We start from the raw sequence: 12,225 nt of genomic DNA, 5'->3' as shown, positions 1-12,225 counted from the left end.
CAGGTCAGAGCCTGGAAGGACATCCACGGTTAGGTTGAGAGACATAGATGATGAAAGGAGACTGAGAAAGGTGCATTAAGACAGGCAGAAGGTAAACCAGCACAGAGCAGTGCCACAAAACTCAAGGAGGACAAGATATACAGGAAGAGGGATGATCAGTATTAAGTGGTGCAGAGATCAAAGAAGATGATGACTAAGAAATGGCCATCAGATTTAGCAGATAAGAGATCTCTGGTCATTTTGGAGAAAGCAGTTTCAGTTGCTCACTCAGATCTGAATCCAGACAGCAAAGGGAGAGCAGTACATGGGAGAAGAAGCAGTGAAGGCACTGAATATAAATGGCTTTTTCTAAGAGCTTGACTGCAAAAAATGAACATCAGAGGACAAGATCTTGAGCAGGTGATAGAACAAAGGGTAATTTTTCTTAAAGATATGTGTGGTAACAGAAAGCAGGGAAAGAACTAGCAAATTAGGAATGATTGAAGGGTCAAGCTCCCAGGCAAGATAGAAGGGATGACATAAAGAACACAAAGTTGAAAGGTTGGTCTTGGCAAGAAGGACCAACTCTTCACAGCAAAGGAGGGAGCAAAACATGAGAGAATAGGGAATGATGTCAAAGGGTTTTGGTCCTCAGATGATAGTAACATAATCCAGTGTTGGGCTCATATGCTAAGCCTTTCCAGTTTAGTAGAACCCAGAGTTCATACTTGGTTGGCAGAGTCTTTAAGAGTCTACACTGTGATGAAGAACTCAATATAATAATTGTTGAATCAATATAATTTGAAATCACACATCTCAAGGCCACAGTTTTGTCAGTGCTTTCCCCCAAAACTTCAGAGTGAAATATATGAGTTTGAGATCTGGTATGGCTAGGTCACCTTCCTTAACATTTTTTTCCATTAACTTTCTTGATAATCTTGACCTCTTGTTCTTCCAGATGAATTCTGTCATTTTTTCTAGCTCCATAAAATAATTTTTTAGTAGTCTGATTGGTATAGTACTTAATAAGTAAATTAATTTAGGTAGAATTGTCATTTTTATACATTGTCTTGGAGACCTGATTCTTTTAGCATAAATCTACCCTTCAGCATCTCCTCCCACCTCCTCTTCTCCCTTCATTTTCTCCTTTTCATATCCTGTACACATGACTGTAAGCAATGTTACAGTCAGGAATATATTTCAATATGTGAAATGAACTGACTTTCCAAAATTGAAAGATGGCTTAAAATTATAATCTAGATTGACTTTAATTCCCAATAATGCTTTGACAGAACTTTAGCACTGGAAGTATCTAGGCTGATGCCCTACTCTTATAGAGGAGGAAACTGAGAAAGAGAAGGGAAGTGACTTCTGCAATGCTACATATGTAGTTAGAGGAAGAACTAGGGCCTAATTCTGACTCCCAGATCTGTGTTCTTGCTACCACCCCCACTACCTTGAAGTTTTGGAGTTAGGTGATGCAGTGGATAGAGTCAGGTCTTGGAGTCAGGAAGACCTGAGTTCAAATTCTGCCTCAGACACTCACTAGCAGTGTGATACTGGGTAAGTCACTTAATCCCTCTCTGTCTTCATTTCCTTATCTGTAAAATGGGGATAATAATAGCATCTACTTAAAAGAGCTGTTGTGATGACCAAATGTAAAGCATTGTGCAAAACTTAAAGCACTATACATATAAATGCTAGCCATTATTATGATTAATTATATTAATATAATTATTAATATCAAATTAATTTCTAAGGATCAAGAAAAGTGTCTTCACAGAATTCTCAACTGACCAATCTGTATGTACTGCTTTTTGTATAGTCCTGTGCTTGTCATTGGGCAGGGATAAGGGATAGGAGAGGAAAAGAAGGGACAAGAAAAGATTTTTAACTCGAGTAACAAAACAATGGAAAGCCCCTGGGTGGAATGGAATAATACCTAGGAAGGAATGATTCTGTCAACAGAGGTATTCAAGCAGAGGCTAGGGAATGCAGAGGGAATTTGTGTTTTAGGTGGAAGTTAGAAGGCCACTGGGATCCCTTTCAACCCTGGGATTCCCTGGTACTATGAAGACACTTGATTGTGTGTGTGCACAAAATTTTAAAAAATGTTATCTTTCATTTTTTTCCAATTACATGTAAAAACAATTTTTTAACAATTTTTAAAATTTTGAGTTCCAAATTCTCTCCCTCCCTCATTGAGAAGGCAAGCAATTTGATATAGGTTGTACATGTGCAGTCATGCAAGACATATTTCCATATTAGTCATGCTGAGAAAGAAAACACAGACCCCTCCAAAACACACACATACACCAAGAAAAATAAAGTAAAAAAAAGTTTGCTTCTATCTACAGTCAGACTCCATCAGTTTTTTTCTCTGGAGGTATATAAGCATTTTTCATCATGTGTCCTTTGGAATTGTCTTAGATTATTGCATTGCTGAGAATAGCTAAGTCATTCACAGTTGATCATTGTATAATATTGTTTGTGTGTTTTGGGTTTTTTTTGCTTTTTGGAGGGCAATTGGGGTTAAGTGACTTGCCCAAGGTCACATGGCTAGTTTTTGTGTTAAGTGTCTGAGGCCGGATTTGAACTCCTGACTCCAGGGCCGGTGCTCTATTCACTGCACCACCTAGCTGCCCCTCATTGTATAATATTGTTGTTACCATGTACAACATTCTCTAGGTTCTGTTCACTTACTTTGCATCAGTTCATGTAAGTCTTCCCACGTTTTTCTGAAAGCATCCTGCTCATCCTTTCATAGCACAATAGAATTCCATCACAATCATATAACACAATTTGTTCAGTCATTCCCCAATTGATGGGCATCTCTTCATTTTCCAACTCTTTGCCACCATAATAAAGAGCTGTTATAAATATTTTTCTTCAAATAGGTCCTTTTCCTTTTTTAAAAAATCTCTTTAGGATACAGGCCTACTAGTGTTATTACTGGGTCAAAGGGTATGTGCAATTTTATAACCCTTTGGGCATAATTCAAAAATGCTTTCCAGAATGGTTGGATCAGTTCACAAATCCACTAATAGTGTACATGTCCCAGTTTTCTGACATCCTCTCCAACATTTGTTGTTTTCTTTTTTTTTTTGTCATATTAGCCAGGCTGACAGGTCTGAAGTGGTACCTTAGAATTGTTTTAATTCTGAGGCAGCTAGGTGGTACAGTGAATAGAGCACCAGCCCTAGAGTCAGGAGGACCTGAGTTCAGATCTCAGCCTCAGACATTTAACACAAAAACTAGCCATGTGACCTTGGGCAAGTCACTCAACCCCAATTGCCCTACCTTCTCCCCTCAAAAAAAAAAAAACAAAAAATAAATTGTTTTAATTCGCATTTCTTTAATCAATAATGACTTAGAGCATTTTTTCATGTGACTATAGATAACTTTGATTTCTTCTTTTGAAAACTGCCAGTTTGTATCTTTTGACCATTAATCAACTGGCGAATTACTTGTATAAATTTGACTCAGTTCTCTACATGTTTAAGAAATGAGGCCTTTATCAGACAAACTTGCTATAAAAAAAACACTATTTTTCCCCCCGGTTTTCTGTTTTCCTTCTAATCTTGTCTGTATTGATTTTGTTTGTGCAAAAACTTTTTTTTGTAGTTACTGTTCAATCATCTTAGCTATGTCTGACTCTTCATGACCCCACTTAGGGTTTTCTTGGTAAAGATACCAAAGTGGTTTGCCATTTCCCTTTCCAGCTCATTTTACAGATGAGAAACTGAGGCAAACAGGATTATGTAATTTACCCAGGGTCACACACCTAGCATCTGAGGCCAGACTTGAACTTAAGACAAGTCTTCCTGACTTCAAACCCAGTGCTCTATCCACTAAATTTAAAGTAATCAAAATTAGCCATTTTACATTCCACAATGCTATCTTTTGTCAAAATTCTTCCCTCATCCTTAGATCTAACAGATAAACTATTCCTTACTCTCCTAATTTGCTTCCAGTATCACCCTTTTTGTCTAAATCATGTACCTAATTTGACCTTATCTTGGTATGCAGTGTGAGACATTTGTCTATACCTGATTTCTGGCAAACTGCTTTCCAGTTTTCCCAACAGTTTTTGTCAAATAGTGAGTTCTTGTCCCCAAAGCTTGGATCTTTGGGTTTATCAAACACTACATTACTATGGTCATTTGCTATTGTGCGTTGTGTACTTAATCTATTCCACTTATTCATCACTCTATTTCTTAGCCAGTTCCAGAATGTTTTAATGATTATTGCTTTGTAGCAGTTTGAGATCTGATATGGCTAGGTCACCTTCCTTCATTTTTTTTTTTCATTAATTCTCTTGATAATCTTGAGCTTTTGTTCTTCCAGATGAATTCTGTCATTTTTTCTAGCTCCATAAAATAATTTTTTGGTAGTCTGATTGGTATGGTACTGAATAAGTAAATTAATTTGGGTAGAATTGTCATTTTTATTACATTGATATGGAGACCTGATTCTTTTAGCATAAATCCACACTTCAGTATCTCCTCCAACCTCCTCCTCAGCTACCCTCTCCTCCCTCCATTTTCTCCTTTTCACATCCTGGATGACCAATGTTACAGTCAGAAATAAATTAGATCTGTGAAAACCCAGGCTGCCTGTGAGGGACAGGAGACTGCCAAGATCCTTCCTAATAAAAATTAAGGTGCATTGATTCAACATTATTCAGTGCTACCCTCTAGCTCTCATGTCTGCTCCAGACAGATTGAAACCCTCTTTCCAGGTAACCAAAGCCCTGGTAGCTTGTTAGCAAGCAGAGAAAATGCTGTCATCAGACACCTTAATAAAAAACATGGTTAAAAGTTCCCTAGAGGGGGTGAGTGGGATCTTGAGATTGCCCCCTGGATTGATAGCATAAAGTAGGAAATTAGAGTATTTTTAGAATTGTCCTTGTGGGATAGTCAGGAAGCCTCAGGAAAACTTAACTGACCTATGATATCATCCTCAATGACCCTCATTGTATCACACTAGTAGCTCTCAATGCCCCTTTAAAATGAATCATAGGGGCAGCTAGGTGGCAAAATGAATAGAGCACTGGCCCTGGAGTCAGGAGGACCTGAGTTCAAATCCAGACTCAGACACTTAACACTTACTAGCCCTGTGACCTTGGGCAAGTTGCTTAATCCCAACTGCCCTTCAAAAAAAAAAAAAAAGTAAAATGAATCATAGACTGGGTGTAGTGGCCCACACACATAATCCCTGATGGGAAGGCTGAGGCTTGTTGAATTTGGGAGTTCTGAGCTGTAGTAAGACTAAAGCCAATTAGGTATCCGCGCTGTCTGGCACCAAGGTCACAAGCCTCCAGGATCAGAGAGCCACCAGGGATCCAAAGGTGGAGCCAATGGCCCAGGCTGAAAACAGAGCCAGTCACGGCTTTCATGCTTGATCAACAGTGGGGCCAGGCTCATGAGTAGTCTACTATATGTACTTCTAGACTGGGTGAGGTAGGGAGTACCAGTGTCTAAAATAAAATAAGACATAGAATAATAATAGATATAAATGAGAGCTTAAAAGTGTCTGAGCTGTAAGGGCCTATAAAATAGAGAATACTGAATGTTAGAACTGTGAGGGACACAGGAACATAGGACATCAGAGCTAGACAGACCTTGGAACATAGTAGGTCATAATTTAGACTTTCCAACATGGAATGGCAGAATTGGAAGGGATCTTTGAATAGTGTCAGAGCCAGATTATCCTTTAGCCCAATCTTCCTAGTTTATAGATGAGAGAAAATGAGGCCCAGAAAGTTGGCAGTATTTGCCCAAGATCAGATAGCTAATTAATAGCAGGCCTGGGACTGGAACCCAGGTGTTCGGACCCTTCCCTAATTAAGTGTTCCTTCCACTGATACCACACTGCAGGACTCCTCAAAGTGGGGGAGATGAGCATTGTCTGTGTCTGCACCAGTTTTTGGTATACATGTGTGAACACAAACAGAAGACATGCATCTCTGTGCAACTCATGCACCCAACTTGTACCTTGGTACAAAGAAAAATGATATAATGTCTCCATCCCCTGGTATGGATGGCCAGCTCTGTGTTAAGCTGTAGCTCCCCTACAAACGGTATGTTCTAAGTCAGTAAAAGTTTGCTGATGCCCACTAAGCACAAAGTCCAGTTCTGGAGTCTGGGGAAAATACATAGAGGTATATAATGAACTAACAATATAATTGGGAAGACAAGGGATGTTGCTGTTTCTGTTTTGTCTTACTCTCTGTGACTCCATTTGGGGTTTTCTTGGCAAAAATACTGCAGTGGTTTGACATTTCCTTCTCCAACTCGTTTTACAGTTGAGGAAACTGAGGCAGAGTTAAGGGACTTGCCCAGGGTCACACAGCTAGTAAGCATCTGAAGCCAGATTTGAACTCAGGTCTTCCTGACTTCAGGCCTGGTGCTCTAACCACTGTACCACTGAGAAGCCCAAAATAAAGTATACATCAGAATAAATATTAAGGGCTTACTGTGTGCACAGCCCTGTACCAAGTGATAGGGAAAATTAAAGAAAAAAAATGCTTAGATAAAGCAAAGCTCTTCCCCTCAAGGAGCTTTCAGTTAATAAATGCATTAGACACACAGATAATATAAGATATTTGATGTTAAGTCCATTAATAGTTACAAATTAAAGTATTATGTGAGATTTGAGGGGTCAGGTCATTACTGACATAGAGATCAGGGAAGGTTTCATAAAGGAGGTGGCATCTGAATTGGGCTTTAAAGGATGGGCAGGAATTCAACAGGCAAAGAGTTGGAGTTGATCTCCCAGAGATCAGGAAAAGCATGAGGACAGTTCAAGGTAGGTTGTGAGGGCAGACAACTGTCCAATTTGGAGGACAGAGTGCATGGAAGGGAGGACAGGATCGTAGATGGAGAGTTGGAAAGGACTTTACCTTAGAAGTCCAACCCATTTATTTGTCAGATGAGGAAACCGAGACACAGAGAGGTTAAGCAACTCATCCAGGGCCACACAGCTAGGGATTGCCGAGCATCCTCTATTGGAACTCCGATCATCCTGACTTCAAGCCTAGTGTTCTATCCACTGTGCCATCTTGTACTCTCAAGCAGGGAGGAAGACTGAAAAGCTAGGGAGGCATCAGATTAGTGGTGGGGGAGGAGGGGGAAGGGGAGACAGAAATATCCAACATAATAATTTGAACCTTACCACACTAGTGAAACGTGGAAAACAAAAACAAAACCTAAGATAAGACAACACCATGAGAAATGTCCCAAGGCCATACATGATTAAGCCCTTGCCCAAGGTACTGAGTGCTGCTGGAGCACAGGAGGCCCATGTTGCTGTGGGCTGGGACGGTCTGCAAATACTTGCTGGAGGTGGTCAGACTCAAGGGAACCATGGTATCTAGGTCTGGGGAAGTCCAGTGGTGGGAATGAGCATAGCAGAGTGAAATGGAAGTGGTTCCTGTTATTCACTTGTGGCCAATGGTAAGGGAACCCTGAAGAACTGATATTGCCAAAGAAAGATCACATCATCCATCGATGCCCATTTTTGCTTCTCAGAAGAGATATGTCTGGGATTGTAGTTAATAAAAAGCAGAAAGACACAGCCAACTCTATTTCAATTGTTCGTCTTTAATCCATACCAAGTCCCCTATGATAGATTCAAAGCTTTGGAAAGAACCTTCAAGGTCATTAAGTACAACTCCCTCCCTCATTTTATAGACAGAGACAAAGAGGACTTGCTAGTGACTGTCCAACTAGTAATTGACTGGAGAAGGTCTCAAAACCCATGTTTTCTAGTTCTAACTCTTGTGCCTACATCCAGCTGGGCTTCTTTTTTAGCCCTCTCTTAAATGCACCCTGGGCTGGATCACCATGGCCAACTTCTGGGACCTTTCCATATGTTAAATTTGGAAGGAACTCTGGAGAACACTAAGCCCCAACTCTTTTATAGAGAAGGATACCAAAGGCCAAGGGGGATGTCATTTACCCAAAGCCACACAATGAATCTCTGCTCTACTACAGTCTCTGAACTCTGAAGTCCACTTTGCTTCCTGCACCAATTGGCAGGGTGGTGAAGGTAGGAGGGGGGGTGAGAAGGTAGGAGGGGGGGCCAGGATGCAGAGAGCAAAGGAGGAGTTATCAGAGGACTCCTGGTTTGGGCTGGGAAAATGCTGATAGGTACTGGTCACTTAACCCATGGGATATAACACAGGCCACTCAGAGCATGAGGGCAATGAAGGGCAATTAAGAATGCTGAGTAATGTTAGGTTAGGGCACTTAAACCAAAATGCCCCTATTAAAGGATGGCATGCAATCTTGTCACTTGCCTGTTCTGACACAGACAGTCCATTATCATTCAGTAGTACTTAATGGGCCCTTCAAAGAAAAGTATTGGCTGCATCTGGTCCCCATAGCAACAAGTCTGCAGCATCAAAAAGAGGAAATGGCCAAGTTTCTTCCCTTCCCCCACTCCTTGTCTGCAACTGGAAACTAGATGTTTGTGATAATCTCCTCCCCAAATGTTCATGCCTTTCCTAAAGCCAGAGAAATAAATGAACTCTGTATCTATCATCTACCTACCTATAGGTATGTATATCTATACATGCATATATATTTTCATACACATATGTGTGAAATTTGTATATAATACACACTGTATATATTATGTATACAATATACACAATTATATACATTGTATATAACATGTTAGATACACATATATGTGAATATACATGGATGCAGATATTTGTACTTTCATTCACAGGTGTTCACTCATCTCAGTGCCTTCAAAGAACTTGCTACTGAAAAGACTGGCAGACACCCAAGTCTTTACCATTTTTTTCCATTCCATCTGATACAATCCGTCTTCATAACCTGACTAATGTATAATGTGAAAGTATTTACAGATCCTATACTTGACTATAAGCCGCCATGGCGGGGAGGGGAGGGAGGGGAACAAAATGTGAAACTCAAGGAATTGTGGCATGGAATCCTGTAAACTAAAAGTAAACAAACACATTAATTAAAAAATAAATAATAAAAAAATTCAAAGGTTGCTGACAATGGCTACAGTCTATACCATCACTGACCTTGATCCTCCCACCCACAGCCCTCCCCACCCCCCTCAAGCCTACCTAACCTTGTACTTCTCTTGTATACACCGGATCTGAATTAGAGGACCCTCTCACTCTGAGTGTCAGTCTTGGACAGCAGCGAGAGAGGGGATATATCCCGAGAAGCAGAGGCCCCAGGAGAGCCAGGGAATAGGTGGGCCCCCTGGTTAGGACATAGGTAGGTGATGTCCCCACCTTCTGAGTTCCTTCACCAACCACCACTTGCCCTTAGACAGCAATTAAATCTCTCCCTAGGCTCCTTCCTGACCCCAGGGCTTCTGGGGGGGGGGGGGGGGAGAGAGACCCTGCTCAGCTCTGGCACATGAAACAAACTCTGAGATTCAAATTATTGTGGTTTTGTTCTCCATTAAAATGGCCGCTTCTGGTTTCTGGTGCTGCTCAAAAAAAAAAAAAAGGTCCTCCATCTCTCATGAAATCCATCCCTCAGTAGGATTCTGTCAGGGGAAAATCATAGGCTAGATTAGAAAGCAAACTCAAAGTAGAACTTTGCTATAACACTTGAGTCTAGATCAGAATTGAGTATACACTCAAGAAGACATAGTTATTGAAATACCCAAAGAGCTTTAGCATAAGGGATTTTCACCTCTGAAGAAGTTCATGGAATAGGGCAGATAGGAAGACAGTGGTATAATGATACTTTCCTTTCTTTAGCCTTCGAGGGGAAAATGTTCTCTGATAATGAGCAAAGCAACTTTGGACTTTCTCTGACTAACAAAACAGACCCACTTTTCCATTTCCATCTGTGAGGCTGACCTCTACTTCACAGGCTGTGGGTTTGGGTTGTGAGGGGTGGAGGGAAAAGGGGAGGGGGAAAGCATGATGTCACACCCAAAACTATATAAGGTACTTCATTAGGCTCTTGCAGACAGTTAGAAAGCAGCTGGAGAAAAAGAAATAGCAAAGTCCTTAGTTAGAGGGGAATTTTAAAATTTGCATTAAGTCAATCCTCACAGAAAACCTGTTGAATAAAATGCAACCTCAGCAGAAAAGCCAAACCATTCGACCTTTCAAGCAATGGAAAAGCTTAGCAACCAGAAAAGAGGAAGTTGCTGGGATCCAGGCAAAGTTCCCAAGCAAGATACCAGTGATAGCTGAACGTTATCAGAAGGAGAAATACCTTCCCCTGCTGGACAAAAGCACATTTCTCATTCCCCAAGAGCTGACCATGATTCAGTTTCTAACTATCATTAGGAGTTGCAGGGTTCTGACAACCACTGAAGCCTTCTACCTCCTGGTGAACAAGAGTTTAGCAAGCATGAGTGTGACCATGGCAGAGATCTACAGAGATTACAAGGATGAATATGGTTTTGTGTATATGACATATGCCTCCCAGGAGATGTTTGTCTGCCCTTTGCTCATGGCCAACCCTGAGCTGCAGCAGAGTTTTAGCCCAGGCTCCTGCAAACACCTTCAGCCCACATCTGGTTAGGAGGTAACTGTCCTTTAAGTGATTCAGCAAACTCTGGCAAGTGGGATTTGTTTTCTCCAGTGAAAAACAATCTGGCCTGCCGTAAACTAAATAGAACTAATGAACAAAATCCAAGCATCTATCTTGTTTTGGTCATTAAAAAAAAGTGTAAAGCCCTTAGAAAATATTATTGTAAACTAAGCCTCTGTTTTTCACAGTGGGAATGGGTTCATTTATATAATGCTTCCTATAATCTTATTGAAGAAGACAAGACTGAAAGTTGAAATTGTGTTTAAATGTCAAACACTTCTACCAAGTCACAGAGTAGGGAGAAACTTGAAACAGCACCATCTGTCCTGTGCCCCACTTTGAGAAAAGACTATACTGAAATCCTCTGAGGCTATAGAGAATCTCTGTCCTACAAGTTGTTTCTGCTTGGATAAAAAACAAAAAGACCCATATAGCTCAGGAAATCCTGTTTACAACATATCTGCAAAGTCTGCTTTTAATAAAGCCTCTGCTGCTTTATTTCAATAGTTGATATCTGGTCCTTCGTATTGCTCCTTAAGTAGTCCCAAATCCATGATTGCTCAAAATTCAAAACCCTCTTTAAAAAATCCTCCAATGTCCCGATACCAAATCTGTACTACTTCTGTGTAATCCCTGACCACAGCTTTAAGTCTGTCTTCTAGTATGCCTGCTTTAATCAATGCCTCCACCATGTAGCCTTTGAGACATTTCACTTCTGTTGAATCACCACATGTGATGGCTTTATCTCCTGAAACATCCCTGCTCCTTTAAATTTCTTGCTTGAATTTCGTGCAAACTTTCCAAGAAAAAAATATTTTTTTTTACTGGTGTAATGGGAATGTAAATTTTTAAGATCTTCCCTGCCCCTAGGCTAAAGTGCACCTGGAGCCTGGGGTGGAAGGCTTGTTTTTCAGTAGATACTTCTTGATTGGCCAGTGAGTCAATAAGGTTGTTACATTCTCTGAGCCAGGAGAAGGCTATATAAGCCCTGACGTGTAGCTTTGTTTTGGGGCTCACTTTGAGAAGTGTTCTGTGATTTGATCAGATGAAACTCTGGGAAGCCATTGTTGACAGCACCCTGGCTTTGAAAAACCCAGATGTTGATTTGGTATGGATGTAATGGTTGGACAGTTTGGAAATCTACTTGATCTGTTTCTCTGTCTTGATAATTCTGCCTGTATACTCTGAAGTTCAGGGTGCTGACCTTTTTCCCCTGAACTAGGTAAATGATATATGTTTGACTGATTAAAGTAAGCTTGTTAACCCATTTTGAGTTGCTTTCCTTTATCAAAGCAGATCCAAGAACCTGTGTTGGCAGACACCCTGGGGATGCTGGGGTGCTTGCTGCTACAACTGGCTACATCACAGTAGAGGTGATGACTGCGCCATTGTCAGCAACCTTTGAATGATCGGGGACAATAGGAACAACACAGATGACTTAGAAAATAGAAAATGTCTTGATTTACAAGCAAGACAAGACTTTGAAGTCAGCAAATTTTAGGCCACTGAGCCTGATTTTGGTTCATGTACAAATTCTAGAAAGTACTACTAAAGGGATGGATAGGGCTCATATAGGAAAGAAAGCAGTGATCACCAAGAGTCAGCATGAGACCATCAAGAGCATATCTATCTAACCTTATTTTTTTTTTCCAACAAGGCTACTAGGCAGAAAGATCAGGGGAATTTACTTCCCTTTCAG

At 40.7% G+C, this 12,225-nt stretch overlaps 1 pseudogene; it reads left to right on the top strand.

Annotated features, from left to right (window-relative positions):
- Nucleotides 1–10,058: 10,058 nt before the first annotated feature.
- On the top strand, nt 10,059–10,517 carry LOC138160220 (microtubule-associated proteins 1A/1B light chain 3C pseudogene; annotated as a pseudogene).
- The last annotated feature ends 1,708 nt before the right edge of the window (nt 10,518–12,225 follow it).

Source organism: Petaurus breviceps, unplaced genomic scaffold (genome assembly GCF_028583685.1).
Source record: "Petaurus breviceps papuanus isolate PSGF00001 unplaced genomic scaffold, PetGlider_PUasm1.0 180, whole genome shotgun sequence".
Lineage (NCBI taxonomy): Eukaryota > Metazoa > Chordata > Mammalia > Diprotodontia > Petauridae > Petaurus > Petaurus breviceps.
The sequence above is the reverse complement of the archived record's forward strand: the minus strand, read 5'-3'. Positions and strand labels throughout refer to the sequence as shown.